Source organism: Halyomorpha halys, unplaced genomic scaffold (genome assembly GCF_000696795.3).
Source record: "Halyomorpha halys isolate HHAL.00 unplaced genomic scaffold, Hhal_1.1 Scaffold290.1, whole genome shotgun sequence".
NCBI lineage: Eukaryota > Metazoa > Arthropoda > Insecta > Hemiptera > Pentatomidae > Halyomorpha > Halyomorpha halys.
In genome coordinates, this window is record NW_027114857.1 from 725,579 (window position 1) to 732,206 (window position 6,628).

Below are 6,628 nucleotides of genomic sequence, written 5' to 3' on the forward strand. Positions count from 1 at the left end.
TATATAAATTGTAGCTTTTATCTCCTAAACCGATCGTGTTTATTATTTTATAGATTTATGGTATTGTCCTTATATTTCCTCACTGCTGGCATTCTGTGCATGGAACAGATCGCCAGGTAAAAAATCAAAAAGTTTGATAAGTATTACTGATAATTCTTTTTATTCACAGATATAATTTGATCAACCTTATAATCCCACTTACTTCTTTACTTCGAAAAGAAGTTAGATAAGAAAAAAAGTATAAGAAATCTTGTTTTAAAGAAAATTACTGGAGAAAAAAGAAAACCGCCAGAAAACCTTAAAAAAGTATAATTTTTCAGTTAAGTTTCCAACTACCAATCGGAAGGTACACTTCTCTTTTCCTCCTCTACAGCTCCTTTCACTATCACTGGTGTGCCACTCTCAGCAACACGGAACTTTCAGCATTAGTGAGTAATGTTATCTCTTAAACAGTCCGCACTTCTTCAGTATCACAGATTTTCTAAAGTATTAACTTGATATTGTGTTACAACAGTTTAGAGCACTCCTGATATTTTCCTGAAGCAGGATATAATAAGAAAATTGTTGCTCATTCTGCCAGTCTATTAGGGACGAAAAAAGAAAAGAAGAAAAAAAAAGTTGAAGAAAAAGTCCCGGAGGTGAATAAAGAAACCACTCTAAAACTGACTTTAAAATGCCACATTTTACCGTCTCCATGATTAACTGAAGTTGTTAGTCTTTGAGTTTATCCAGATGTCGCTGGGAGCAAAACCATTTTATCTCCAGCTTCGTCAGAGTTTAATGAAGGAATTAACTAGCTTTGTTTTCTCTAAATATTCATGGAATTTCCAAGAAATCTCCTTTCCTTTTCAAATGATCTGTTATTAATGGTAGCATCTTGATATTACAAATTGAATTGATTTTTATCAATTATTTTAACTGTTCAATATTAATCTTATCATAATTAATTTTTTCTTTACTTTAAGTTGGTGAATGGTTGGATTAAGGAATATATATATTTTTTTTTTGATAAAAGATAAACATTTTATATACTTTTTTTTTTTTGTAAAGTAGCAAAATTTGAAACTTTTCCTTTGCTTTCATGGTGCACTCATTGGGACACTTTACCCCACAGATCTGAAACTAAGAGGTCACTTATGTACTGTTGTAAAATAGAAATAAAAGCACTTTATAAAACTAAGATTACTTTAAAAATAAGAAAAGTACATATCATGAGTGAGAGTAAAACATTCACATTGTCAGTTGCGTTGCATTATAGAGAAGCATATGCTTGAATGTGCATATGCTTCTCTACAACTCAAGATACGAAAGTGCTTCACACTCATAAAATGAAAGAAACCACAATTCATACAATTAGATCAGCATCAAATTAGATAACAGTAAGGCACGCAAGGGCCCCGTCATTATCTTTGAATGCAATTATTGGAAGAAATATTTTCATGGTTTCAGATACAACTGAAACAATCTTAGACATCTGTAAAAACGTCTTAAAATTTATATTTTACTCTGTAAACGACAACAAGAAACTTTTAAAATTGAATATTTTCCTATTAACGATTTTAATTAATTCAAAATTAAAACAATTAAGCTTAGATTTGTTTTTGCAGAAAGTCATTTTGTGTCAAAAATGTGTTTGTGTTCTTTTACTGAATAGGAAGCGATCGCCTAAAACCTATTTAAAGTAATATAGATCTATAATATAATTACACAATTGCAAATTAGACGAACTTCACTTTTAGTAATATGGTTTACTTACTTAATGGTTTACTAAACTACAGAATGGCACTTGGGCCGACCACTAATGAATAGTTTTATTTATATTTATTTTCACACACTTCACTTGTGAATATTTCTCTCAATTCTTGCTGGTCTAAAGATAAATTACTAATAGAAAAACTTCAGCATTGAATATTTTTTAGTTTCGTACAAATGAAATCAATGGTTTTCATCTGATTGGTCTAGATTTTGCTGTGGAATTTGGTTTTTTGAGCATAGGTATATTTGTATTTGAGTAGGCCTTAAAATCAAATAAATTGTTGGTATAAACAAAATTTGACTTAGGGAGCTATAAGTTGAAGAACATTAAACTCAATAAAATTTTCTTTAATGACAATTACTAGGATTTGTCTATGTTAAAATCATTTAAGGGGACTTTTAATTCATGATTTTACGAAAAATAATACTCTGCCTTATTTAGGTGACGATCATTTATTAGCTAAGTAATTTAATTAAGTAACGAATTAGGTTTTTATAATGCTATAACCAAGTATTAAATTATGTTCCAAATGAGTACCATACTTTTTTAATTCGTTCAAGTTGTATGTCTTAAGTGGTATAAGTGGTAAACAGTTGAAAAAAAAAAAAAAAAACCAACAAAAGTTACCAAAGACTGAGATAATTTGACCAAAAAACATGGAAACTCATTCCTGTCAGTTCTGAGCTGCTATGCTAATTAGATTAGTTTGATGAAGTAATGAATAATGAAATTTTAGGTCTTTATATTTTGTTTTCATTTATAAATCCTAAATGGTAGAACCTATTCAGAAAAAAATGGTGTTTCATTATTTAAAGATGTATGTTTTATGGGCTGATTTGTAAGCTTCGGGATCCTGCACTATAAAAGATCTGTTCCAACAACCTCTTTTGACAGTCCAGAACTGCAAGGAACGTGCGCAGGTTTTGGAAGGGAAAAACCCGTACTGTGCATGCTTCGTACAGTCAGAAGTAGTTATAACAGACCTATTGATTTGCTGCTTAGTTTGATTGTTAGCTTGTTGTATGGTGTGTACAGTCTGTCCGTGTTTGCAATGTGAAGAATGAACTAGAATTTTAGCTAATTTGATAGAAGTACTTTACTTGTTCGTACTTTTAACACAGTTTTTCACTATAACGTGGTTTATATATGTGTTTAATAAAAAAAAAGAAAAAAAAAATTGTTAAAAACTTATACGGGTAGGCCTAAAAGAGGAAAAAAGGTGAATTTCGAAGGGAGTATTGTTGAAGAAGTACCTGAATATAAATACCTTGGTATAGCAAATAGTATCGAAAAGCAACTCAAGCATCGGGGTGGTACTAAGTACCTGCACGAAGGCAAAAATAATCTCGTTCAATGTCAGACAGAAGATTTACAAGTCGATTTACAACACATCGTATCCTCTACTCCTATTTGGGTCATGAAGCACGTAGAGGAATTGGAAAATCTACAAGCGTTTACTGTGCAACGAAACACCCCACACTTTATGGTAAGACTAGAAGTGGTCCCCCATTCGAGTGGGATATCACGTTTTAAAGCAGACTTTGTCCAAGTTACTAAAAATTCTTAACATGAGTTGTACTCGCTTCGTGAAACAATGATTTTTAATGCTACTACAGCTAGACAGCAACAACCGTTTAAGTTTACAATATAACTTGGTAATACAGCAAGAAAACTATTGGAGAGCTAATGTAGATAGTCCCAGTTTCAGTTTACTGTTTGTTATTAGCTTATATAAATGATTTTTAATTCACCATTTGGGTATTATGTTTTGTTATTAGCTTATATAATAATCCAATAGTTTGCTGATTGTTATTATTATTTAATTATTATTACACTTGTTAAATGATGTACATTACAGGCCAACTCAATTTGTAGGGGGATTGTCCCATGAACAAATACGGTATTCCCGTAATTATTATTATTATATATGTTTAATAATACTTAAACCGGGTTTAGGTGTAATAAAGATATTGCCGCAATTCCTCACAGAGGTGAAAGCTCTACCATAGTAGACAACGGTCATTTTGCAAAGGGGCATTTTGTCAAGTTGTTTTGAGATAACCACCGTCGCAATTTTTTCCTTACTCACAATATATGTTTTTTTATTCTAGTCACACCACCCTCCTTATATCTTACAAATTCTTAAGTTTACAATCAACTTATTAATTAATATATGAACTAAAATGAAATCCAGAAAGGCTTCAGAAGAATACCGAAGCTTCTTGTTATGAAAAGTTGGCTATATCTCCACATCTCTCAGATTTTGTGTCAAAAGAAACAAGAACGGACTGTACTAAAGAATTAAGAAGAATTTATGTGCGAGATAAAACTGGCAATGGCTGAGGCAATAAGGATCAGTCTTTATGATAAAAACACAAATAGAAAAGATAAAAACAGTTTCACTCAGGACCGGCCTCCCCTTTCCACGGTTATCGTGAAAAAAATCCCTTTGTCGAGAAGTAGGCAATTCTTTTTCCCTTTCTACCTAACTGCTCTCCTCAGCCCTGTCGGTGACCCAAGGCCATTGTCTAGAGAATCAGTTCCTCTGCCTCGTCAATGGATTAAGGGCCTTTAGAGGAAGTCTTTGTTCTCAGTTACCCGCCGTCCTCTCTTGTAATCCCATTGTTACACTAAGGGGGATCAGTTACCAGTTTACCTTCAATTAATTTATTTATTTCTGTATTGTAACAGACGCCACTAACTATTTAATGGTGAAGAATATATTGTGGTCTGTCCGCTCAGGCAGCTCTAGAGGCAACAGTATCTCGTGTATTTGGGTTGGACTGAACTAATGAACAGCGTTAGACTGAGAACTGTCGATCTTTTACACTGATGGCAATTCTTTTTTTAGTGTTTATTCACTCTCCTAGAACAGAATGCACAAAATCCCTCTGTAATATTGGGGGTGGCTCAACGATGAAGTGAAAACATGAAAAGACAAATTTTTGTTATAAGGACCACCTTACTGTATCTAAATACAATTCATAGTTAATAATATGTACCTAATGAAGTTACTGCCTCTTAAAACCTACGTTTTCCTAGTTCTACTATTTTTTCCTCAAGAAAAAAACATTTTTATGGATTAAATACACTTGGCGCACGTGTAAATACTCACAAATTGAATATTTTTATAGCATCCTCAGTCGCGCGTGAGATAATGTCTAATGAGAAGGGTATATTGTCCGGGAAAGAGGGTTAATATTGACATTAGACATTTAGCCAATTAATGGAAAATTTTGATCAAATAAGTAATTATATATTTTTTATTTTTGACGAAGTTTAAATCGATCGCACTGTTACTGATGTATTAGTTTATCTGTAGTCAGCTTAAAATGTCATAATGTTAGCGCTCAATTGTTTAACTAACACTCACTTTAAATGTTATACACATTCAATTCACTAAGCTATTCCCAGATAGTGCTGCGTAAATTCTATTTAAACCGTTCAACGTCGATTAGACCGAACAAGCAGACGGAGGATAAATTAGAATGTAATTCACTTCTAGTAATTAGTGAATTGTATTGACGGGTAAAGTGTTTATCTCTTCACTTTGATATCTTCAATGTACATTTAAATACATTATCTTTATTGATTCATTACTTAGTAAATAATAGTATGCAATAGCTTTGGGGAGGAGAAGGCAAGATAGGTATGCATCTAGTTGTTATCTGTATTCCTTGTGTATTTGCGTCCTAGTTTCAAAATAAGAATAATTAAAAATAACGATTAAAGGTCATTCAATCCTTATCAGATTATAAATATAATTTTACAAAATGGTTTATTAAAACAACCAATACACACATATATTTATATCTATAGTATAATATTTATTAATACAATTTAATCCCATTATAGACTACAAACTAATAGATGTAATGTTTTCTTTTTCAGGTAAGTGTTTTCATGATCTCCGGTTCGAAACCATCTAATGCATTTGATTACTGGGTAACGTAATTAATTTTCTGGAATTAATTTTCTAACTAGAAGTTTTATTATTGTTGCAATTCTGATAATCCCTCTCTCTAGATAGCAGAGTTATTCAATTGCTGTTGCTGGTCAAACGGGATTTGGACTGGAATAAAGGGAATTAATTAAATTAATCACTATGAAGAGCAATGAAGACTCATTCTTGATTACACAAAAAAAAAATTGAATATAAAGGTTATGTCAAAAATGTTACTCTTTTGCTTAGAAGCGTTTAGTAAATTTTGACTATGGAATTTACAATGAATTTAGGTGACATTTACAATGACAAAGAAAATAATTTTAATTTGGAAGATGATTTATGTTGAACGGATGATTCTAGTTCACTGTTAAATAATTTTTGGAATCTTTTTTTTTTTAATATTTATTTATTGCTATTTACAACTGTACATTATAATACATTTAGTAAATCTGATCTAATTTAAATTGGAGTGTTACAGGCGTGTAGAGAAACTACCCATTGGTAGCACTCTAATGTCATTTTACATTAGCTGGTCTCGTGGCCATCTTCTTTTCAGGCGCCTCGGAGGATTGTCAGGAATGGAAGAGGATGCAAGGTTAGAAACTTTTTGGAATCTTACTTCTTTTTTTCTTTGTCCTTTATCTTCTTTTTTCTCTCTCTGTTAGGGCGTGGTGTTAAGTTATTCACTTATTCCTATTTAATATTTAAACAAAAAAACAAAAGCTTTACTTCTGAGATCAGATCTTCCGTTGCCTTGATCGCTCATAAGACGCTTTTTATTTCTTTTTAGTTTGAGGTTAGATAGTTTCTGGTTAGGGACTTGTCCATAGATTGCGCAGTGATTAAATGATTACTAAATAATAATGAAGAATTGAATTTTTTTTCGCTGAACAATAATGATTGTTATTTTAAACGGGTTACTAAAA